The sequence below is a fragment of the Dipteris shenzhenensis genome, chromosome 25 (assembly GCF_047967505.1).
Source record: "Dipteris shenzhenensis isolate YYH24624 ecotype China chromosome 25, Dip_SZ_1.0, whole genome shotgun sequence".
Classification (NCBI taxonomy): domain Eukaryota; kingdom Viridiplantae; phylum Streptophyta; class Polypodiopsida; order Gleicheniales; family Dipteridaceae; genus Dipteris; species Dipteris shenzhenensis.
The window spans coordinates 3340044-3366767 of NC_141620.1; the positions used below are offsets into that span (position 1 = coordinate 3340044).

The window sequence follows — 26724 nt, forward strand, 5'->3', positions numbered from 1 at the left end:
CCATTGGCTGGGCTGCTCAGCCCCAAACATCACTAGAGGGACAATGACACCTGTGGAGTGTGCAAAAAAATACTGGCTATCCCATTTCCTTTGTCCCCTAAGGTAATCATTGTTTCCTCCAATACCTTGATCTGCTTCTTAATAGATTAATATACCTTTGTAAGCCTAGAATAAGTCCAATCATACAAATTTAGATTAATACCTCTTCTTGGCATAGCATTAGTGGCTTCTCCTCTAGAGACTGCTTCTTGGTGGTTAACCTCTTTAACTCAAACAAGCTATTTTGCTTGCTTTTCAGAAACATGTGTGTTGCTTTTCAAGGCTTCCCATTGAAACTTGTTTTATTTATCAGCGTTCTGTGCGTGTTTCGAATGCAGGATGCAAGCAAGGGTGAACGAGGGAGAGAAGACCAGCGTATATACAAAAATATCCATCTTCTTCTTCCTTTCTCAGAAAAGCCGTTACAGAAGTCTTTTCTTCTCTCTCATCATACATAGAACCCCCCAGGCCTAGAACACTTTAGACTCTTCCCCCATTTCCATTTACAACATGGGAACATGTGCCTACACAAACACAGTTAATTACATATCTCAGGCCCTGATGACCCGTTCGATGCGGGACAAGTCCCATCTGGAAGCCCTCATAAAGCCCCACCTCGCACTGGATTCCAGAGCGGAGGAGGATTTACTAAAGTGCCACACACAACACCCGCATACATGTCACTAAAACTAGTAAAAACCCTCAGCTGCCAAAAACTTGAAAAAACATATGACACCATCTTTCCATAGTCACTTGAAGATTAGTCACTTTCCCCCTCTAAGATCCCCATTCGTACCGCGATAAGTGCAGCAGTCTTTGAAACAGACGCAGAAACAAAGCATTGTGACTAGAGAGGCCACTGACATGACATACATATCAAAATGGAAAGAAGTTGGAAAATTCGAACATAGACACAGCTCTCTCTTGGACAACTGTATGAGGCAATGCCTTTCATCACGAACCAAACTACAAAAGTCAGTAAATCAGGGGCACCTTTACATAACAGAGAACCCAGTAAAACCCTCCTCTCACATCCAGACCTATAACGAACTTGGTTCTATTCACTGTGCACATAGAAAATTCTTGCTACCGTAAAAGCCTCTCCCATAAAGCCAGTGTCCACCATTTAAGGCCAATTATACATCAGCAGGACTGAATGCTAATTTGGAGCTCATCTGTCCAATCCTTCAAAGCTGCTTATACATAGATTGATCAAATTGCATCCATGTCCTAGTACACATCTTCCAACTGTGAGCCGGATGAGCTTTCCTCTTCCAAAGTTAGGTCGGCTAGCAATTCCTCTAATGGGAGTGAAGGAGGCTCTTCTCCATCACTCATGGAATCTATCTCCGATTGCTCTATGTAGGCGGCGTTCCTGTACAGAGCTACACTTGACCGTAGTTCTGGATCCTCCTCGAGCTCTTCTAAGAATCTTTCATAGTCACCAGCCCTTTTCTCATCGTTACCTCTACCTCTAGCAGTATCATCTACCTCCATTGGCAAACTCTTTAGCTTCCATGGCCTTTGCTTGCCTCGCTTCTTCTGCCGCTTCTGTTCATAGCTCTTCTTGACAAGTAACACATCTGGAAGGATGAGGCTCTTGTACTTATCCAGCTCAACATCATTGGTATTTGCACCATACAGGTCGTACCCAAGTGCATGATCTCCAGGATTCAACAAGTTGCCCAGGTGTGTTGTTGCCGTGAAGATCAGATCATTCTTCCCAAAGTCAGACACGCGAGCAACCTGAGCCCGAGCTAAAGAAAACTTCCCGCCTCCATGCGAACGTTCATTTTCAATGTCCAAAACAACATATTCTACAAGCTGCCGACTACCTAACAGAACCTTGTAGGGTGATCTCCAATATTGTGTGGCGTCAACGAAGGACGACCTAAGAGTTTGTGGATCAAGAAGACACAAATTATTGGAAACCCGAGAGCATAGAACCAAAGGACCAATGTTTCCGAGACTTACAGCCACTTTCTGCGGGAGACAGATCAAATCATCTTTGCAGATAGGACATATCTCTACGGAAAAAGTAAACTTGTAGTTATAATGATTGCTTTTACCATCATGCGAAACTTGCTGCTTATCATGGCGGCTCCTCACCGGCACCACGTTGCCCAGAAAATCCACAAACTTGAGAGCGTGACTCCTGTTCGAGAAGAAAAAGTCCACTCCATCGTGAACCTGTTTAATGTTAATAGCTTGAGCTGAGGCATTGTGCTTCAAAATAAGCTGCTCAAGATAGAAGAAAGTCCGCTTGTGGTCTACTTTCTGTCTCACTTGCACTGAAGCGACCCACTGATCAGGATTTGCAGCAGACCTGGAACAGGCATCACACATATGGTCCTCCACCACGTATTCCACCAACAAACCCTGCTCCAATATGGCTCCGTGCATCACCTCTTTCCGTATCTTCAGCTTGACCTTCAACCTCTTGGAATGCGGCTCTGTCCAAACGAAACCCACATCCACAAGCCTGACCTTATTCAAGTTCTTCAACCTTTTGATGCAGAAAGTCAGCAATTCCTTGGATTCCAGCTGCGCCTTAATCCACGTCCGAGGAGGTTGGAGGTAGCTATTACACTCGGGACAGTGAAGGACAGTGACGTGTTTCTGGAGGCCTTCTGTGATATCCACTTGAGAGCGAAGGCAAGTGACACACATGTTGGCCGCGTTGGGCGGCATCGAGACGCCACAAATGGGACAGAGGACGCGGCCAAGGGTGTGAGGCACCACAAACATAGAGTTCTGAGCCATGGATGAAAGAGGAAGAACTGCAAAGTTGGAAAGAAAGCTGGAATTCAGCGACGGCGGGTAAGAAGAGACGCCGAATGCCCAGGGGAGGGGAGGCCTTTATATTACCAGGAAGAGCAGAGGAGGAGGAAGAGGCAGGAAGCCTACAAAGGAAGCTACACAGGGTTCTGCTTAACTCTAGTTTAAGTACCCACTGCCCAGGTGCCGTGCCCGGGATGTGAGAGCAAGGTGGCCCACCAGAAGGTTGGTGGGTAGCCAAGTAAGCCCCTAAGAGCGTTTCCCTGCGTCACGGCTAACGCTGCGGAGGCCGCTCAGTCAGTCGCGTGCCTCAGTCTGGGCGTCGATGTCCCCGCGTGTCGCCTTACTGAACGGCAGGCACCTCAAATGATCAATACATAGTCTTTAGTGATGACAACTTTATTGTCCTAATTCCATGGGTGTGCCTTAATTTAGCCAACATGGATTCTATGTTTCTTGTCTAATTGTTAAAAAAATCCCTCATCCATTTGCTAAAGCAATAATCCAATATCCAATGCATTTCAACGTTCTTACAAAGACTGACATTGACTTACAAAGACTTTGTGCAAGGAATTCAACAATGGAGGAAGAAGAAAATGGGGAACTCTAAGTTATCCTTCACTCTATTTAACATCAAGTTGATGAGTGGCAAGAAAGTGGCAATCTATGACTCAACTTCTATGATCCTAACTCACAATCCTATCAAGAAAGTTGTCATTCATGACTTTGGATGATGTATAAATATAGTTTTATGAATCCAATGCTTGATTCTAAAAATTATGAATAATTATAACACATGATGATTAAAGAGATGATTCTTCAACATCAATAGGTAGAGAGTATGCAAAAATAAAAAAAGCACAATAGATATTTTGAAGTATATGCCATTCAATTTCATTACAGAGGAGGGAGTATTCCCTTTGAAAAGTACAACAGGATATTGCAGAGCATCAATTTCTCCTAGTTCTTAGGTTCTCTATTGACCATATCATACATTTTACCACATGGACATGCAATACTTATTTTAATCGCTCGCCCCCATGCAATTAATGAAATGCTGCAGGTCCTCTACAAGTGTCCTTTGAGTTAAAACATTATACATCTCTATTTTGGATGACCCATTATGGGTCCCATATCTTCATCCAATGGAGAAGAATATCAATCGCCTCAAGCTTTGGTTGATCATCCTATGTGAGTGGGAAAACATCGTGGAGCTAGAATTCCAGACTGGATAAAGATTGTAAGCACTGTTTGGAAAATAGGCATCATCAAGGCCCAGATTGCCCATTGTGTTGCAATTTGACTAGCTTGATGAGGTACTCCATCCATCAAATTGGATAGTTGACTCATCCAACCTCTCTCATGTTGCTTGTAGATTTCTTATATCATGATCCCTAAGTATCATTGAGGACCTCTCTCTACTTTGCCTTACTAGCTCGATGAGATAATCCATTCATCAAATTGGATCATTGACTACTCCAACCTCTCTCATCTTGCTTCTAGATTTCCTAGATCACGATACTAAGCATCATCAAGGACCTCTCTCTACTTTATCTTACTGGTTCAAATGGATGATAACCATGGAGAGTCACCCTAGTCTGATTCTTTGAAGCTGTTTTTTTCTATATATCTATATTTCTCTAAGATCCACAACCAAATACCTAATTAGTTAGGTGTTGCATGTAAAGCTTAAGGGAGGGAGTGGGAGTGAGATGAGTGTACAAGATCACTAACTGTACACAAGTAGATTAGGTCTAGAAAATCGGTTATATACATGGTCATTTACGGTTACTTTTTTATTGAGCTTTTTAGGGTCCTGTTAGACCACGCACTATTGTAGTGCAATTTACACTATTCAAAATACCCCCTCTACAATTTCATTGAATAAGTAAAAGTGCTTTACGAATATATTTTTGTATTTTTTAAATAAAAAAATATTGTATATGATGAAAAAAATGATAGATAGAATTATAAGAAACCAGCATAGATGCTATGTACACGCATATCTTTGACTATGCAATGGAGACTATATATAAAATGCAAGCTAATCATCACTTGCCCCTATTAAGTTGTAGATAATTTTGGACAATGTCAAGTTAATGTTTGACCTGCCACGACAAGGATGTTGGGCCAAAGGCTAAAGGAGAAACCACTAGTACACCTTTTATCATCTACACTACCAACCCAATCTATATCAACAAAATCATAAAGGTCTAATTCTATGGATTTGTCATATTTGAGTTCATAATCCCATGTACCACAAAGATACTTGGGAAGTCTTCTTTTGAGATTCTGTATGTACTAACTTAGAACACCAACTAAATATGAAATGTGAGGTCTCATAATGGTCAAATCCGTCAAACTTACAAGAGGGTTGTCTATACTAGCAAGGAGATATGTCAATTGACATATCATAAGTTAAAATTCATGGGAACAGGCACAGGTTTGCAATCATGCATGTAAAACTGCTTTACAATTTCTCGAGAGTACTTGTCTTGCATCAACATAATACCATGTGTATTTATCTATATTTCTATGCTGAGAAAATAATGATTGTCTTCCAATATTTCATGCCAAACTCTCATCTAAGTAACTTTTTACTTTTGGAATATGTTCGGCATTGGATCATGTGACTATTGAATCATCCACATAAAGAGGCACTATCTGATAGTACTAGCAAGGTAGCTCTTTGAATTACTAAACTATATGATGGAGTAGGTATAGAGATTATTATAAAGCTGCTTTGGATTCTACTAGATATATGAAGATACATTTGATAGATTTAACATCAAGGTTGTTCCCAAGTTCATATCGAACATGCATACAAGCTAGAGCGCCAAGTACTCTCAAATGACTAGCTACGGGATTAATTCTTGTGAATTTCTCTTTTAGTGGCATGTTTTGCAATATGGAAGTGGGACTTCTATTCATTGTTGTTTCACAATATTTTGCCAAATATTAAGGCCTTGAAACTTTCTCTCTATCAAACATACATTGTGTTGATTCTACAAGGACTCACTTTTTCCTTTCTAATACTTTCTTTTGGTATAGAATATATCTACATGTGAATCGATACCATAGCAATGATAATTGCCTATCTTCTTCAGAGTATTCCTTTGATTAGTACCCTTTAAAAAGTTTCCTCTGACTCTAGGATTCCAAATCCCCCTCTAATTGGAAGGACCTCAATCTTGATTATGAATACGTGACAAGGTTCACAATAAAGGGAATATATACATAGGTTGCATAAAATCTACTAAATGTTCTAGCTTTTTCTATTTGAAATTCTCTTCCTTTAGTGGAGAATCCTTGCTCATGGAGTTTAGTATCAGTGTTTTCACCTCTTCTTATCTACTCTTTGCATAAGCATATCTAACATTACCTCAAAGGATGGTGCGTGTTTGATGACTATTGTTATAACAATTTGGTCATAGCTTTACCTAAATAATTGCCTAGCTTATATCTCTTGGCCAATGGATGTCAATTGATCACATATGTTCCTTTCACCTAACCAATTCATCTAGACATGTCTCTTCCTGCAACTTGGGTGCATTGCTTAGCTAATTTTTCAGCATAATGATTTTGGACATGTTCTTTGCATTAAGCCAATCGTGCTCTTCATCTATATATAGCTGACTTTTTTTCTCAAATTCATGACATCTTTGATTGTTGAAGTTGATGACATCAAATGTGCTTTCTCATCCCACTCCTTTTGTTGTTTACTAAGTTCTTGAAGTTGATCTGCTATCACTGGTGTTGTTGATGCTAGAACTTCTATTCTCTTTTCTTGCTATTTAGTAATATTCCAGATGGAATTTGTACACAAGTTTAATCACCCAATTCCATAGTTGTTTTCATCAAGTTTCTTTTTTTGGTCCAAAATATCATCTTAATGTTGTGATTGTACAATTATGATACTAGTAATTCTATAAATTATTGATTTAAGACTTGAAAATACCTTTGCAATCACATTTAAAATTGTTTCACAAATGATCATGTGCTCATTCAACTAAAAGGTAAGAAGAAAGGACTTTGAAACCTCTTGACAATTAATGAAAAGATGGTTTTACAACCATGTAAATTGACCACCCATTCAATTTTCTTGAGGTCAAGAGTATTGAAAAAAGTCTCTGTAGTTGATGAAGACCATCTAGTCATTTGATTTTGAATCACTTAACTTAAACTTGCTTAAAGCATGGCAATATTGTATAGAGATGAAAATGAGCCATACATTCAACTTGCATGAAGATATCCCAGAGTTATAGCTCAATATTTGAATAAATTTTCCTTTGAGTTATATTTTTTAAAAAGTAATTGAAACTTGCCAAAATTGATAGAGGAATTACATTTTTTGTATAATTGCACTTAGTGTTGAAAAATGCTCTAAATTTCCCTTATAGATCTCAAATTGTCTGTCTTCCAAGTTTGTAGATATTTATCAAATCAATCACATGTTTGATTTGAAGTTGATGTAGCAAAGTTGCCTTGATAACTCCTAAACTTCAATGGGTGGCCAAATTGACTATGCAATCATTTGATGAGTACTTGAGAAAATCAACCACACGTTCAATTTTAACAAAATGATCTTTTGTTCAGAGTTAAATCAGAATTTGACCTATGTTTTATTTGAAGTTCAAATAATTGAACTTTGGAGCTTGAAAAAATGGATATTGTCTTTTGATGCCTTATCTTGGTACCTAGTTTTAATCAATGGTTTATCCCTTGAAAAATGTTTTTTCCTTTTATAACTTTTGTTTGAGCTATAGAGCTGTAAATTTAAAGGTCCATACACAATAACACTTCCAAATATTTTCTACTTGCTTTAGGTCCCTATAATGATAAAATTTAAAGTGAAGACAATGCCCAAAATAAATTTTCTTCACTATGGATAAAGAAGTAGTATTCGTTGGTGAAATGAAATGAATTTTTTGTTCACTCGTTTTCTCCCTCACAAATAGTTCTTGTTGCTAAAAAACGCTCTCATCTCTCACTTAGTAAACTCTTTGCTCATACTCATAATGCTCAATCACAAGACATCAATGCTAGGAATTCTTTCCCTTGCAAGTGCTTTAAAAGCTCCATGGCCTTAGAAAGAAGGCTTTGATACCATGTTAAAGTGGAAGGAGAGAATGGGAGTGAGAGGAGTGCACAAGATGATTAATTGTATAGTATTAGATTAGGTTTTGATAATAGATTATATACATGCTCATTTAGGGTTAGGGATCCCTTGAACCTTTTGGGATCCTTTGGAACCACACACTATTGTAGTGCAATTTATACTATTCACAACATTACATGAAGGACTAGTTGAAATCTCAATGTTTTCCATCAAATTGTGGTAGCTTGACATTCTCTTTGGTCTTTATATCTTCGAACCACAAGATATCTATTAGACCGATTCTACCCCTCAAGTGTCTGCAATGGCCTTTTGTAGTGCACCAGCTCTTGCAATACTTCATCACCTATTCTTAGAATTAAGTGCGACAAGGGTCCCAAATGTTTTTGACAGGATGTGGAGGTCTTCATCCAATTGATCCACCTTGTCAGCTTGCTCTTTGTTGGAACGTGGGGGAGAATAGATGCATTGTGGCAAGAGGAGTGAGAACACATAAGATATTGAAATGGGTATTCTATTGATTTGAGAGGGAAGTCCCTCTTTTATAGAAATGGAGAGAGGGTGTCCTAAATCAATGGCACCTCTCCTATATCAAAGGAGGTAACTCCTAAATCATAGGAAGTCCACAATCATAGGTACCACCCCATGTGGGGGGCCTTGCACTGCATCACCACCTGCTGTGTCATGGCCTATGGTTCTAAGTGTTCCTCTTCTACACACACACACACAACCATATGAGTGCTAGTGGATGCACACATGCACCTAGTAGCAAGCCCTTGATCACACATATCCCAGCATACCCCCTCAAGGGTTTGCCTCTTGTTATGTCAAGGATACATCTAGTCACATAGTTTCACAAGCCATCTCATGGTGGTCACTGGTCAAGGATGAATCTATGGCTAGGATCTCATGCTAGCAAAGGTGCCCAAGGGCCAAGGTTTACAAAATTGGGATAGACCCCCACAAATGGTTATCTCCCTTGCATATACAAGGACTAATCTTAGGCCGTTGTGTGGACCTAGTTTCGCATGTCTACCAGAGGTACCACGGAGGCAAACACATATCACATGGCCTACATCATATGGTGACCAGAGGTGATTTACAAAAGACAAAACACGTAACCATAACATTCTTTTTGGAGTACTACTACAGGCAGAGAATCTCAAAAATTGACTGCATGACCAAGTGCCTAAAGTTCAATATGTTGGACTCTAGAAAGCCCAGTCTACACAAAATTTGATTCTTCATTTGCTGATGGAGTTCTTCCTTTGACAATATTTGCTTTGTTGTTGATGTAGCTTTTCTTCACATGATATGCTTCACTCTCCTTGGAGTTGTAGTGGGAGTCATTCCTCTCCTCTTTCAAAAGACAAGCTTCAATATCCACCAAGTTGGATGTAAAAATGTTGCTATACTCTTTATCTAGAAGACTTTTGAGTAAAATTTGTGCACCAAATACCTTTTCAAGTTGCACCCAAACTTCATGTGAAGTCTCACACCCATCTATGTGATGAATGTATGAGTCACTAAGTCCCAATGCTATGATAGCAAGGGCCTTTCATATTGGACTATCCATTGTACTTCCCTTTTTTTCATGATGGTGAACTTCTTGTTCTCCATAATCTTCTTGAAATGTCTAAGCTTTATCTTGGTACCACAACATATCATCTTGAAATGTCCAAGCTTTATCTTGGTACCACAACATATCATCTTGATCATATCACATCTGAGCTCATCACTTACAATCTTTTTAGACATCAAGGTCAGGGTAGAGCACCCAATGAAAAGTGATGATCTTCTATATATGTCACTATGAACAAGTAAGTACCTTTGGGCAACTCCTTCACCTTGTGAAGACATGATATTGAGTAGGTATTACCACTTGATATATTATTCAAGGGTAGTGTCTATACTCTTACAACCAGAATCTCTCAACACAAGTCACCTATCTCCAAAATCATGACTATCCCTTTGCAAATGGCACACAAACATAGACAATGTAAACATCATCTCCATTAATGACAAGTACCATGACACTTATGGAGTCCATTTCAGAGTCAATACTTAGTCAAACAGAGATATTCTAGTGCAGCCAGCTAAAATAGATATAGAACAAAATTTTTTACTGGTCAAACCTATGGGATGGTCAAACTTTGAATAGATTTTGACTGTTTTCCCCAAATCGAACAATCTAAAGGTGGAGGCCTAAATTGGAGCTGAAAGAAGAAGCATTAAAGGGGCTTTTGGCATGGAAATGAATCTCTTACTGAGGAATGCTTCCAGCAAAGAGGAATGGCAAAATTTTGTGCGGCATTTCCTGGGATAGAAGCTTGAAAGTTGACTAGTTTTTCTTTGATTGCTCCTCCATCTATGGACCTAATGGGCTCAAAATTCAATAGCAAGTAGCCTATTAAGGTCTCCCAACTATGACTAAGATGGTTTTATGAAAATATCTCCCAATAGGCGGAATTTTGAGCTAGATTAGCGAGCAAAGAACGAAGCAGCACGGCCGTTTAGAGTAAAATTCCATCAATCCCAATGGTGAAGAAGTGCGCCCTAGTATAAGAAAGCTGGAGCCAAAAGCATTTTGAAAGTTAACTGTTGGATCTAGAGAAATCAATGCTGCAAGATTCGGGCAGAATTGGGAAAAATGGGAAAGATATGGAAGAAAATTGAAGAAGATGATGAGGTGGTAGCCTAGGATTCTCAAAGCTCAAGGAGTATCATAGCTCTAATACCACATGTTGGAACGTGGGGGAGAATAGATGCATTTGGCAAGAGGAGTGAGAACACATAAGATATTGAAATAGGTGTTCTATTGATTTGAGAGGGAAGTCCCTCTTTTATAGAAATGGAGAGAGGGTGTCCTAAATCAATGGCACCTCTCCTACATCAAAGGAGGTAGCTCCTAGATCATAGGAACTCCACAATCATAGGTACCATGATGCCATGTGGGGCCCTTGCACTGCATCACCACCTGTGTCATGGCCTATGGCACTAAGTGTGCCTCTTCTACACACACACACACACAACCATATGACTACTAGTGGATGCATACATGCACCTAGCAAGCCCTTGATCACACATATTCCAACACTCTGTTGACTATTCTTTTAGTACTAGAAAGCCTTTTTAGCATGCTTCAAGGCTTCTTCATTGAATACTTGATCGTGATGATGGTGGTTGATTGCTAATGGCTATCTTAGTCAAGGAAATGCTCCCGAACCTTGCTAGCTTGCTGGCCTCTATTAGCAGCTTCCTCTCTAGGATTTTAATCCATAGAGTCTCCTAAGAGTAGGATTTTTCTACTCCCATTGCCTACTTGAGAATTTGCTAAGGCTTATTTGATGACGTTTTGCATTTTCCCTCTTCCCTCCCTTCTCTCTCTCACCTTATGCTTCACTTGATTACTAAGATAAGAGGGAGGTTAAGGTTGGAGATGAAGATTCAAGTTGAGATGGAAGAAAAAGTTGAGGTAGAGGCAGACTGTTCATACTAGTGGTAAGGGAGTGGGAGGATGATCCTCGTCCCTCTTGGACCTTTCTAGTGGGTCATCCAAGGATTCATCACTTTTTCTCTCTTCTCTTTATTTAAGATGGTTGGCATTCATCATCATCATCCAAGTAGATTATCCCTAGCCCCTTCCTCTTGTAGCTTCTACTCACTCCTTCAATCCCCTTCTTCCATAACTCATCAAGTAAAATGACCTTTGGTTGTTTCAAAGCCATTATCTTCTTGTAAAATCCTTCAATACATTATAACATTATAGGTACCAATGAATTGAAGAGAGGAATGATCCTATGGAGATATTAGTTTCCTTTTGTTCTTTCATTGCAATGTCTCATTGCATGCAACACCACATAGCACTTGGCTACAATGCTAGGAATTATTTCCCTTGCAAGTTCTTTAAAAGCTCCATGGCCTTAGAAAGAAGGCTTTGATACCATGTTGGAAGGAGACAATGGGAGTGAGAGGAGTTCACAAGAGGATTAATTGTATAGTACTAGATTAGGTTTTGATAATAGATTATATGCATGCTCATTTAGTACTAGGGATCCCTTGAGCCTTTTGGGATCCTCTTGAACCACACACAATTGTAGTGCACTTTATACTATTCATAACATTACATGAAAAACTAGTTGAAATATCAATGTTTACATCATGATGATGAGATCATCCACATGAGCGTGAATGATAGTGAAATCATTTCCATTTCTCATCACATACGCACCCACCCATATCTAGTATACTTCTTGTGAACCCTTACTATGTGAAATTGTGTTTCAAGCTTGTTGTACCAAGTCCATGTGCCAATCCTATTGTACCAAGTCCAAGGGGCTTGCTTGAGATCATATAATGCCTTCTTCAAATTTTCTTTCAGATGTTTGGATCCCTTCTCAATGTACACTTGTGGGTGCTTCATATAAATCTCTTGTTGTAGTTTCCCATTTCACTTGACATCGATTTGATGCAAATGAAGTCCTATACTCCAAGAAACAAAAGAATCAATTGGATGGCTTCATCCTGATGACTAGTACAAAGGTCCAATGTAGTCTTGCTGAGCATACCTCAATGAATCACACCTCATCTTAAACTTTTAGACCAATTTGCATCCAATGACATTCTTCCCTTTAAGTGCTTCCAACAACACCCAAGGGTCATTCTTCAGAATGCCATTATAATATTGTTCCATGGCCAGAGTCCCCCTCTTTGAAGGAAACTAGTTCTTTCACCTTTTCAACACAACAATTATGGATAGCTTGTAACATGTCATTGAAAATATTTTTAGCCTCATCTACTAACATCTTACCCCATTTTGGCTTTGGTTTGGATGGTGTTGCTTCTTGGTTTGCATGACCATGAGATGTATCCTTTGATTACAAATTTGTAGAGTACCTCGGGGATGCTCCCCATTTCCACTAACTACTTCTAAGGTATTTCATCAATGATTCTACATTCCATTGATGTTCATAATTATTCATCTCTAACATTGTCTTAAAAAAAGTGTCATTCTTTGGCTCTTCATTTTCATGATATGTTTCTTGCTTTACCTTCTCATCAAAAAACATATCTCTAGAAATAATAGACATGTTATGGGTATGGGATTGTATAGCTTGTATGCTTTTTGTTCCTCTACATACCCACCCTAAAGTGATGGACACATGGGTGAGAGGTGGGCCTCAACACATCCAAAATAAAAGAAGATCATATGAAGCCATGATGTGGTCTTTAATGAGAAGAATATGCATAAGACACCCATGAGGGATGTGGAAATGAGGAGAATCACTTTCCAAGATGTGAAGCCACCCACATATGTTGATAGAGAGCAAGATTTCCATGCACTAAATGTGCAGGAAATGGTGCCACCAGGTACTCCCACAGGTACAAAATCAAGGGTAGATGATGGATCATCTATTGCTGGAAATGATGAGCCAAATGTGGCTAATATACAAGCGGGACAGCAAGCTGAAATGCCCTTGAGAAGATCAGCTAGAGTGTCCAGACTGCCTGAGAGATTTGTTCCAAGGAAAGACTATGTGATGCTTACTGATTGCGGGGAGACTTCTTGCTATAGGGAGGCTATGATGCATGAGGATCAGCGCAAGTGGGAGTATGCTATGCAATCAGATATGAATTCACTCATGAAGAATAATACTTGGGACTTGGTTTCTTTGCCACATGGAAAGAAAGCATTGCCAAGTAAATGGGTCTACTAGATGGTCACAGGTGATGATGTGCCTAAGTACAAGGCCCATTTAGTTGCTAAAGGGTTCAAGCAAGAGAAGGGTGTGGACTTTGATGCAATCTTCTCTCTGGTTGTGAAGATTGCATGAAGCCTTTGACATGAAGGATTTGGGACCTGCAGGTCATATTCTTGGTATGTGCATCACGCTTGACCGAAGTAGGAAACTCCTTTGGCTTTCACAAAAGGAGTATATTACAAAAGTGTTGCAGCATTTCAATATGGAACGGGGGAAGGCAGTAAGTAATCCATTGCCTCCATATGTGAAACTGAGTCAGGCAGATAGTCCCAAATCAGATGAGGAGAGGGCCATGATGGCTAAGGTTTCTTAGTCATCAGCGATTGGGAGTCTTATGTATGCTATGATAGCTACTAGACCGGACATCGCATTTGCAGTGGGAGTTGTTAGTCGATATATGGCTAATCTAAGAAAGCGGCATTGGGAGGCAGTTCAGTGCATCATGAGATACATGAAGGGTACCAAGGAGATGTGCATCTTCTTTGGCAAAGGAGAGATGCGTGTACTTGGGTACACAAATTCAGACTATGCAGGACATGTGGATAGCAGGAGATCCACTTCTGGTTATGTGTTCACCTTTGCAAGTGGTGCAATGTCATGGATGTCTTGCACACAGAAGTGCATTGCTTTGTCTACCATAGAGGCCGAGTATGTTGCAACCATAGAGGGTTGCAAGGAGGCTATATGGCTTGATCGGGCTAGTGGGAGATTTGGGGATTCATACAGGTGTATTGACATTGCATAGTGATTCCATGAGTGTTATTTAGCTAGCATGGAATTCGGTCTTTCATGCAAAGACCAAACACATTAAGGTCAGGTACCATTTTATGAGGGAGGTACTTGTTGAGGACAAGCGCATCTCAAGCGCATAAAGCTTATCAAGTTTCATACAGATGATAACCCTGCAGATATGCTGACGAAGAGTCTACCTAGTTAGTGGTTTGAGTATTGTCATGTATTGAAGGGCATTGGATAGTATGTCCATTGGTTGTTCTCCCTTAAAAGCACATTGGCCTTTAAGTGGGAGGTTGGGGGGTTTAAAGGCCACTGTACACATAACAATATTCAAAAACATATATATATATGAATGACGTAGAAGATTAGGGTGTTTTGCACCCACCAAAACTTGTGTGGCTTCTCTTCTAGCTCTCCCTCTCTCTCACCTTCTTTCATTCTGCTTCCATTGTTGAGATCTCTCATCAAGATCTTCTAAGAACTCAAACAAAGACATCAAAAAACCTTTCTCAAACTAGATTTTAATCCGATGAGTAGCTACCCCTTGAGGACTATAAAAAACAAAGGGGAAAGAAGTTTTGCAATAATTCTCATGCACATGTGACAACTGAAATAATGTTACTAACATCCTTATCTCCAATCAATGTTGAGATATTTTCATGGTCATGGACCTTATCCTCATTTGGTCTTCCTTCATATCAAAGAGGCATTATTCATCACTAGAGGACAAGTCAAGCAAGCATTGATGAGCATCATCTTTGACAATGGGAGTCATAAGAACTTGATTTCAACCAATTTGGTGAAATTTTTGGATTTCCAACACAATCTCATCCATCTACATACACCCTTTGATGGCTAACAAAGGTTACAACAATGAAAGATGAGCAACCAAAGTTGGGTAAGTGTTTCCAAATAGTACTATGTATACTTTCATCAAGGTTGGACATGCATGCTTCTTGTAGCCCTTATCACATTTGTGTACAACTTTCTTGTCTCAACCACATATACTCAGGAACTTCCTTAGAGGAGCAACCCCTCAAGAGACTTCTTCAATCCCTCCTCTGCCCTCTAGTGCTCAAAATCCTTCTGCAAATATCCTCCTCTGATGCAAACTCCTATAGGATGAAGGATCGGCATACTCCTTGTCACCCTTATCATGTTTTGTGTACAATTATCTTGTTTCAACCCATCTATGTTAGAAGCTCATAAAGAGAGCCAGTCATTTCTCCCTCAAGAGACTTCTTTGACCCATCCTCTACCCTCCTCCAATGTTCAAAATCCCCTCTAAAGATCCTCTTCTAATGCAAACTCCTACAAGACACGTGTTCGTAGATCTATTGAACATGCAATTGATCTCATCCAAAATCATGTCTTCCTCATAGACCTCTCTACAAGGTTATCCCTTTGGAGAATGACAAGATTAAAATAAAATCCAAAGAACTCTCATTAGGCTACATTGACCCTTCTTCATCCCCTCCTGTGACCTTATCCTAGTCTTTAATTTTTTATATTTTATTTCTACGTAGAAAAACTTTTGTATATTAATTAATAAATAGTTTAGATCACATGAATCTTATAAAAGATTCATCAAAAGGGAGACCTTCACATCTGAAGTGGATGCACAAACAAAAAACCCGTTTGATCATCAAGCATTCAAGCCTCTTCATCCTTCACCTTCAGATTTTCTACAACTTTCTTTTTCTCGACAGGAACCTGTGAGGTTGTTCCATTTCTCGAGGAGAGGTCTCGCTGAGCAAAGTTGAGACAGACTTGGGAGGATCAAGCTTAAGCTTCTCACTAACATTTCCTGTAGAGTCAGGTTTCACATAGCCAAGCCTGTGAGCAGCAAGGAGAGGGGTTCTTCTTGGAGAGAGGGCTCTGAAGAAGCGTTTAGTAGAGGGAGGGCTCCCAACAACATGAGTAGAGGGATCTAGTTTGGCTGCACAATTATGTGGGATCTCCTTGGCTGAGACGTGTCGGTCAGCTTCAACAAGTAACTTTATAACAATGGTATGTGAGTCTTCAATACAACTAAGGGCATGTAGTTCAATTTCTATGTTCAATTGGGCATGTGCTTTTGTTGTAAGGCTTGATAGCCTTGTGGAGGAGACCTGTGTTGGGGGTAAAGGCACATTGCCAACCCTTAGTTAAAGAATTAAAGATAGGACACCTATGACTGTCTTAAGACAGTCATAGGGTAAACCTAATCCTAATAAAACATTAGTGAGTTTGTGGTGTGGCTCACTCATCACTTCACACCCGCACTAGTGTGTCTCTCTCACTCTCACTCTCTTGCTCCCTTCCTCTTGCTGACAGATTGTGGTGAGCCTTCCAGCTTCAAGGAAGCTATGGGAAGAACAGAGAAAAAGAAGTGGGAGAAAGCCATGCAGTCAGAAATGGACTCCCTACTTCAGAATGATACATGGGACTTGGTGCAGTTACCTGCAGGCAGAAAGGTTTTGCCATGCAAGTGGGTTTACAAAGTCAAAGTGGATTCAAATGCTTTACCTCGGTATAAGGCCAGATTGGTTGCCAAGGGATTTAAGCAGGAGAAGGGCATTGACTTTGATGAGATTTTTTTCACCTGTAGTCAAGATGACTACTTTGAGAGCAGTGTTGGCTCTTGTTGCTCATGATGACATGGATTTATGTCAGATGGATGTGAAGACAGCTTTTCTTCACGGAGATCTCCATGATGAGATCTATATGAGTCAGCCAGAGGGATATGCTGTTAAAGGGAAAGAGCAGCTTGTGTGTAAGCTCAAAAGGAGCTTGTATGGACTCAAGCAAGCGCCAAGAGAATGGTACAAGAAGTTTGATGCCTTCATGCAGTCCCAAGGGTATCATCGGTGTGAGACCGATCATTGCTTGTACACCAAACGGGCAAAGGATGGCAGTTTGATGCTACTCATTCTATATGTGGATGACATGCTTATTGCCAGTAAATCTCAGCATGAGATTAGTGCTTTGAAGAAACAACTGCATAAGTCTTTTGACATGAAAGACTTGGGTGATGCAAATCATATTCTTGGCATGCGTATTAATCGTGACAAGTCCAAGGGTCACAGAAAGAGTATATTGACAAAGTACTGCAGAGGTTTAAAATGGAGGGGGGGAAGTCCATTAGTACCCCGTTGCCTCCACATTTAAAACTCAACAGTAAGGACAACCCCAGATCAGATGATGATAAGGCTGAAATGGCCAAGGTTCCGTATGCATCTGCAGTTGGATCTTTGATGTATGCCATGGTTGCCACTCGTCCGGATATTGCTTTTGCGGTGGGAGTCATCAGCAGGTATATGGCAAATCCAGGCAAGCGGCATTGGGAAGCAGTGAAAGGTGTCTTGAGGTATCTCAAAGGTACCAAAGACTTGTGCATATGCTATGGTAGGTAGGATGCATTGGTGCATGGTTTTACAGATTCAGACTATGCAGGGAATGCAGATAACCGGAAGTCTACTACCGGTTATATTTTCACATTTGCAGGAGGTGCTATATCATGGGTGTCTCGGTTGCAGAAATGCGTTGCACTGTCAACCACAGAAGCTGAATATGTTGCAGCCACTGAGGCTTGCAAGGAAGCAATATGGCTTACTCGGCTCGTGGGAGATTTGGGCATTACAGGAGATATGCCAGTTTTGCATTGTGATAGTCAGAGTGCTATCATGTTGCCAAAGAATCCGGTCTTTCATCAGAAGACCAAGCACATAGAAGTGAAATATCATTTCATCAGGGAGGTACTGGAAGACAAGCGTCTTGAGCTTGTGAAAGTACATACTGATGATAATCCTACAGATTTGCTCACTAAGAGCTTGCCTACAGAGCGGTTTGCACATTGCCGCCACATCATGGGATTAGGATGAGACCATTCTTACTTTATGGTCTTGTATATAGTAACTGTATATTGCTGTAATTTTTATTCTTTTCTCCCCTTTAGGCACATTGGCCTTTAGGTGGGAGGTTGTTGGGGGTAAAGGCACATTGCCAACCCTTAGTTAAAGAATTAAAGATAGGACACCTATGACTGTCTTAAGACAGTCATAGGGTAAACCTAATCCTAATAAAACATAAGTGAGTTTGTGGTGTGGCTCACTCATCACTTCACACCCGCACTAGTGTGTCTCTCTCACTCTCACTCTCTTGCTCCCTTCCTCTACTCTTCCCCCTCTCAACCTGTCCCACCAATCAACAAATAGTATGTCAGCAAAAATAATCGTGTTGTTAAACTGAAAGTTGTTTCTAGCAACCCAGATGGACCAGACAGCTTGTGATCTTGTCAGATGCCATAGGTCCTTCTTGACCTTGGTTGAATCCCCTAAAAGAATAGCCTTCCAATTTAAGGGTTCCCCAATAACTAGATGAACTAGTTTCTAGACTTTCCTTGCATGAGGACAAGCCACAAAGAGATGAAATATATCTTCCCTCACTTCCGAACATCATTTGCAAAATCCATCCCCTTTCCCGATTCTTCAGCTCTTGCTATTTGTCCACACAACCTTGTGAAGAATCAACTATAACAAAATTGGGACTTTTTACGGTGTGCTTTTGGCCCAAATGATCTCAAGTTTGCTCTTCCACATGGTTGCATTGTCTCCAATCCTCCACCTTCTATTAAGTTCCTTGTAGACCTCATCAATGGTGGAACTTGGCATTAGGATGGGAAAAAAGAGAGAGCTTCCCACTCAACTAAATTCCTTCATGCAGAGCCTCCACCTTCTATTAAGTTCCTTGTAGACCTCATTAACCGTGGAATTTGGCATTGGGATGGGAAAACAGAGAGAGCTACCCACCTAGCTAAATTCCTTCCTGTAGACCAACTAAGAGCCACCCTTTCATTGAGCTTCACCTTGCCAAAGAGCAATTCTGTTCATGACTAGATCCTGCTAATTGTTAGTAAGCAAGAAGTCTCTTTGTATTTCTTGCCATCTCTTCCATTTGAGAATTCCTCTGTCCCATAGTTGACCCGAACATTGTAAGCCCTTTTTGAATAGAAGGATTGCTCTCAAGAAGTCTTCATCATTCATAGTTTTATCCTTGAAAACCACCAAGACCCAAATGGATTCAAGCGCCACAAAAGCGCCTTTACCTGAAAACACATTAAAGTTCTTGATTTGCTCAAAGGCAGACCAAAGAGATCTCGATAAAGGGCTCCCTTTTGGGGTGCAACCAAAAGAAGAGGAAATTTTTTCCACTTAGAGGCTCTGAGAGGACGGATATGGATTGTATTTTTGAGCAAGATTAGGGCCCACTCTTCAAAGGGATTAAGAATAGCTTTAACAATCCAGGAGGCTGTTAACAAGCTTGTGAGCAACTTGCTCATATCCACTATCCCTAGCCCTCCCTCCCCTTTGGGTTTAGTGCAAAAAGACCACCTCACTTTAGACAATCTAGAAGGACCTCTCCAAAGAAAGGATCTACACAGCTTAATAAAACTCTCAAGCCTAGTCCTTGATGGTGCCCAGCAGAATAAGTAGAAGATGGCTACATGATAGAGGCAATGGTGAAGAACTAACCTCCTCTCGGCTAAGTTGGCTTGGTATCCTCTCCATCTATCAAGCTTCTTCTTGAAATTGCAGAGGAACCAATCCCATCTCTGTTTCATTGAAATTTGACATCCCATAGGAATCCCAAGTAGGCAAAAAATTGAGCCATGGTGAATCCTTAAAAATCCAAGGTGAGGGGCCTCCAGTTCTTAAGCTCTTCCCTTGGGCCACCTTTAGGAATAAGTTTAATAACTCCCCAATTTATGTGAGCAAGTAGGAAAGAGGAAGCAAGGCTTTCATTCCAGACCTTCAGCAAATGTGATCCTATAGTTTCCAAGGACTTGTAAAATTCTACAGGCAAACCATCTTCACCTGGTGTTTTCCCTTCTAACATTATGTCTACTAATGCCTGCTTGAGCTCTTTTAGAGTGAGGGGATTTTCAAGGTATATACTCTCAAAATTTCTGACAGTGTTTCTCCTAGCCTCTTTGCATAACTTCCCAACTTGCATGATAGACTCACTAGGCAGAATAGAATCTGACAGCAATTTCTTAAAGTGTTGATGGATGAGCTGAATGTTCTCAGTTGAATCTACTTCTAGAGAGTTATCCACTTTTTTCAACAAAGGGATTTCTTCTTGAGCTCTCTTTCTTCTGATTAGTTTGAAAGTTTCCTTGGTTGGTCCATCAATCTTACTTGCCCACCATTCTCTTAAATAAGTTTTTTACTCATTGAGCTTTAGTTCCTCTTGGAGTCTTAAATCTCATCTGGCTAGAAGCAGTTCCTCTTGAGTTCCAGAGTCTCCTAACCTAGCTACCCTCTCTAGTTTATTGATAGTCTCCTTGATATTGTGCATTCTACATGCTCTGATTTTGGCCCTGTCTCGCCTCAACTGCATTGGTACTTTCTGGGTCTTTTTTACTGCATCTAACCAGGAGACCTCAGCTGGTCTTTGCTCAGTGAAGTAAACCTCCCAAATTTGAGTCATCCTCTCGTGAACACTTCTGACAAAAGAGTTCAGGATCATCCTTAAACCAAGAGGTGAAAGGTCTCCCCATTCCATGAAGGGTGACAGGCTTATGGTCTGAGAGGGATAGGTTAGAGTGAGTCCGTTTAGTGAGAGAAGAAACCTCCCTCAACAGATATTGAGACAAATAAATTCTATCTAGTCAAGCTTCTATTCTATTAAGGCTTGTTTGGCTATTGCACCAAGTGAAAGTTCCCTCTTTGCCCGTGTCAACCAAATGAAGTTGCTCCTTCAAGTTTTCCCAAGCATCTCTTTCTAAACCCTTTACAACTGATCCTTTTGCTCAAGATGTGAGAGGGTACGACGTAGATAGGCATTCCCATCAAGATCACCTCCATGACCATCACCGTCTTCCATCTCTCTTGCATCGAATATTATCCTAGTCTTTTAGGCTCTACATTAACTATAGGGTACTCAAGAAGATTACTATTAATAATTGGTATCCTTTGATAAGAAGTTCAAATAGGTACCTTTATTTTCTCAAAGGCAGATCTCAATCAGGGTATTCTCAAATTAGAATCAAAACACAAGACACTTGGAAGACAACCTTCAAGACGAGGCAAAGTTTGTTTAGTCATGCCAATGGGTGGTCTTGTATCTTTCATGAGGTCTATGAATAATGTCTTCAATTCTTATTTAGACAAGTGTGTGATTGTGTACCTTGATGACTTCATCATGTATTCCAAAATCCATGAGCATCATCCTTAATATTTGGAGGGTAATAGAGGTGAGGGAGAGGAGAGAAAACATCATTTGGTATCATGGCTTGGCTAGGAAGGGAGGTTTCTTAGATGCCCTTCTCTCATCCTAAAGAAACTATGTTCTACTCAAGAGGAGCCTACTCTAGCTTCTTAATTCAACCATTGAGGTGTCTTACTCTTTCAAATAGCCCCTGATAATTCACAAGCGTTCAAGATGGAGCTCAAGTTCAAAATCATCCATCCAAAGTCAACTTGAAGGTGGGCATATATCCCTTCATAGAGCAAGAGCGACACCAAGCATTCAAGTGGCACTCCAGTATCATGCTTTTCCTACTCAATAGGTACCAAATGGAGAAAGGAGTGCTATTCTCCACATTCTCAATAGAGGCAATGGCTCTACTCTACATGGGAGAGCTAACTCCTCACTAGAAGCAGGGTCCTCTCATCTTTGAGTTTCCTAATCAGCTCCTCAGGGTGCCAACTTGGGCAAATCCTCTAAAGTCGATACAACCTTGGACCTAACTACATTTGATGTGTCCATAAATGCTAAGAAGTTGAATCAATTGGAGAAGAATCTCCTCCTTTACTTCAAGTCTAAACCTTTTTTGAAAAGGCAAACAAGCTATACATTGCTTCTGTTAAGCTCACCAAGGGAGCCACCCAATGGTTGGACCATTTTGGTTGGGACCATGTCCAAAGCAAGATTCAAAGAGGCCCTCATTATCCTATGAGCACATGAGATAAAATGATTGTATCGATAAAGAGAATTTTGTACTTTAGAGGTTTAAAGAGAAGAGACTTCACCATTGGAAATTTTTAGATAAAGGGTAGGCAACCTAGTTCAACAATACAATTAGGGCTTTCACAACTAGGATTTAACCCAGTTGCAATAGTACAATGAGGGATTTCACCAATTTCTTCTAAGGATAGCATTGGAAGGATCTAAGGAGAGCCCCACCATCAAGTATGTACTATGAGGGGCTGTCACTCCTTACATTTAGGAAGAATTAGAGTGATTCTCTGCCAAGCATTTGGATAAAGCTTATTTGTTGGCTTAAAGAGTAGAGAGGAAGTTGGGCTCAATCCTCCAACCCAAACATCAAGATCTTCCAAGAACTCACACAAGACATCAACAAACCCTTCTCAAATTGGAGTTTAATCCGATGAGTAGTTACCCCCCAAGGACTATAAAAAACAAAGGGAAAGAAGTTTTGCAATCATTCTCATGCACATGTGACAACTGAAATAATGTTACTAACATCCTTATCTCCAATCAATGATGAGATATTTTCATGGTCATGGATCTTATCCTCATTTGGTCTTCCTTCATATCAAAGAGGCATTATTCATCACTAGAGGACAAGTCAAGAAAACATTGATGAGCATCATCTTTGACAACGGGAGTCAAAAGAACTTGATCTCAACCAATTTGGTGAAAATTTTTGGATTTCCAACACAATCTCATCCATCTTCATACACCCTTTGATGCTAACAAAGGCTACAACAGTAAAAGATGAACAATCAATGTTGGGTAAGTGTTCCCAAACAATACTATGTATACGTTCATAAAGGTTGGACATGCATGCTCCTTGTAACCCTTATTACGTTTGTGTACAACTTTCTTGTTTCAACCACAAATGCTCATGAACTCCCTTAGAGGAGCAACCCCTCAAGAGACTTCTTCAATCCCTCCTCTACCCTCCAGTGTTCAAAATACCTCTCCAAATATCCTCTTCTGATGCAAACTCCTATAGGACCAAGGATATACTCCTTGTCGCCCTCATCATGTTTTCTGTACAGCTATCTTTTTTCAACCCATCTATGTTAGATTCTCATAGAGAGCCGATCGTTTCTCCCTCAAGAGAGACTTGTTCAACCCCTCCTCTACCCTCCAATGTTCAAAATCCCCTCTAAAGATCCTCTTTTGATGCAAACTCCTTCAAGACCCATGCTCATAGATCTATTGAACATGCAATTGATCTCATCCCAAATCATATCTTCCTCATAGACCTCTCTACAAGGTTATCCCTTTGGAGGATGACAAGATTAAAAGAAATTCCAAAGAACTCTCATTAGGCTAGATTGACCCTTCTTCATCCCCTTCTGCGACCTTATCCTAGTCTATTAGGCTCTACATTAACTATAGGGTACTCAAGAAGATTAATGTCAAGAATCGGTATCCTTTCATAAGAAGTTCAAATAGGTAACCTTATCTTCTCAAAGGTGGATCTCAATCAAGGTATTATCAAATTAGAATCAAAACACAAGACACTTGGAAGACGACCTTCAAGACGAGGAAAAGTTTGTTTAGTCATGCCGGTTTGGTGGTCTTGTAGCTTTGATGAGGACTATGAATAATGTCTCCAAGTCTAATTTAGACAAGTGTGTGATTGTGTACCTCAATGACTTCATCGTTTATTTAAAAATCCATGAGCAACATCTCTAATATTTGGACAAGGTATTTGTATTGTGCTCTCCAAACATCAATTTGGTACAAATTTGTAGAAGCGTTATTTTCTCATGGCCTCCTTGAAGGCCTTAAGTTTCATTTATATCTTGTCATGAACTAAGCATTGATAGACATGGTTATGCCATTCTTCATCTAGCTCCAACTAATATCTATGAGCAAAGGAGTTTTTGGCTAATATCCATGACCTAAGGAGTTTCCTTGGCTTGGTTAATTGCAACAAGAGAACCATCATTCATAAATTTGATTGCCTCTTTTTGCTTTAAGAAGGAAATGCCTTTTGTGTGGACCAAGAATCAACAACAAACATTTGACCTTCTTCCAACACTTAAGGTCCCAAACTATGATATGGCATTTGACATTCAAAGTAAGTATGCTACAGGTGTGTTGTTGCAGCAAGGCCATCCCAATGGCTTTATATAAGTGCAATTATTACAAATCCCTACTTATAGAAGGACCTTTATGGCCTTGTGCAATCTCTCAACTAATGGAGACTTTATTTGTTGGAATAAGATCTTTACTATTTGGCAAGTTGAACTTGACAAAGCATTCACCAAAATTTTGGCGTTTTGTGATTGTGAATTTCTATGTGCTTTGTGTTTTTGGTAGGTCCAAAAATGAAAATGTGGACTTGTGGAGATGAACTTTTGCTTCTCCATAAAAATGTCATTGAGGAACGATCTACTCAACTCATCCTCTGCCACTTTGTAGTGGAGTCCCAATAGGAGAAGAATATCAACTAAAGAAGCTTTTGTGTTTGCAACAAGCAGCTTCCCTTTTGGATCTTCAATGATTCCAAGTTTGTCAAAGGGACTATTTGCAACACCATTCTATGCAGCAATTATCTTGCTTAAGCAATAGTAGTATGGTATTACACCGTTCCAATTTGAAAGTTGTTTGCTGCCATTTTTATATGCTCTCTCCATTAGAGCTACTGGTATGGTTGCTCTTTCTCCATGTATGGTTGCCACCCGCATTTAGCTCTTTCTCCTTTAGAGCTAGTGGTATGGTTGCCATTTTTCTATGCTCTTTCTCCATTAGAGCTAGTGGTATGGTTGCCACGCGTATTTAGCCTGCACACAATAGTTCCATTTGATAATCATGTGTAAGCCTAGCATGACCAATCAGTAAGCTAATTTTGAAGTAGGCCCTATCCACAGATTGGGATTATTCACAGTGCAATATTCCAACCTTAAAAAGCCGACCTTGTCTTTTTTTTACAATGATTTTTGACGGTGTAGTAACACATAAAGAAAAGTGCTTGATTCTCATCTCGTGAATGGATTCTTATACAAGTTGAACACGAGTTGTGCGCCTTAGAATTGTTGAAGAATGTAATAATCAAAAGGCGTACCATCCTGAAAGTTGGTCATTTTGGGGTGGACCAGACTCTCCTACTTCTTCATAGATATTTTCATGAGCCTCACATAAAGCTAGGTTCTATTATTTGAATTCAAATTATTTTGGAACATTATTAGGGGGGTTGGAATTCACTAATAAACACCCTTGCAAAGTGCAAATTTTCATGTATTTCATATGAACTATAGTACAATATATATTTTATTCAAAATAAATACGCATTAAATATATTTCGTACCATGTGAACTATTTTATTTTGTACCATGTGAACTTTAGTTTGTACAAAGTATTTAGTATTGAAAAAATTGTCATACCCCACACTTTGCCTCATTCTTCAACATCCTCATTTTTGTATTCTGCAGCATAGGGTGCCAAAAACAAAAGTACTTGTTAACCTTTGCTCCGAATTGCGTGTAAGGTAGCTTTTCCTTTTGAACGAGCTCGTCCAATGTGATATTGACATTCATGTGGATCTAACCATTCCTCCAATTTTGTCATCACTGTACAAGGTGCTCTCAAAACTTGGTGGAAATCCGCATGCTGGTGATTGGAGATAAAGGGTTAGCTACCACATCGGCTTCTTGACGGAGACAACCAAGCAACAACAAAAGGTTAATGTAGCTTTAAAATGAGCCTTTAAGTGTTTCAAGTATCTGCTTCTGACTACGGGAAATTTCAATCTAAATAGCACAAAAAGTGCCTATCGACACAAAGCGGATAGGACTTACCCCATCCTATCAAACTATCCAAATGAAAGGCAAAGAGCACGGTACAATGAGAGTTGTAGGCCGTGCTCGGAGGGGATCTATAACTACGTCAAATTTTGTAGAATACATCTTGCAATCTTCGATGTAAGGATTGGATTCATTAGGAGAGATCACCCAGGTTACTTCAAGGCAACCAACGAGACCAAAGCAAGTAGCAAAAGATTTTAACAATGGTTTCCTTTGCATTTTAGCTTGGTGGTGAAACTATCTCCGAGACAATGATTGACCTAGAGTGATGATAATTTCCAATGCAATGGACTACTCGATCAAGCCCGCATGCCTTTTAAAAAGTGAGTCTCAAGAACCTGTACTCACTAAATCATGACTCCCAACCTCATACCCTAGATCAAAACCCTTCAACCATACGTCCTCAAGAACCTGTACTCACTAAATCATGACTCCCAACCTCATACCCTAGATCAAAACCCTTCAACCATACGTCCCCCCCTCACACCCAACCTCCCTCCAACTTCCCCACCCAAACTCCCAT

At 40.0% G+C, this 26724-nt stretch overlaps 1 pseudogene; it reads right to left on the reverse strand.

Moving 5' to 3' along the window:
- Nucleotides 1-515: 515 nt before the first annotated feature.
- On the reverse strand, nt 516-2944 carry LOC147885319 (uncharacterized; annotated as a pseudogene).
- Nucleotides 2945-26724: the final 23780 nt, after the last annotated feature.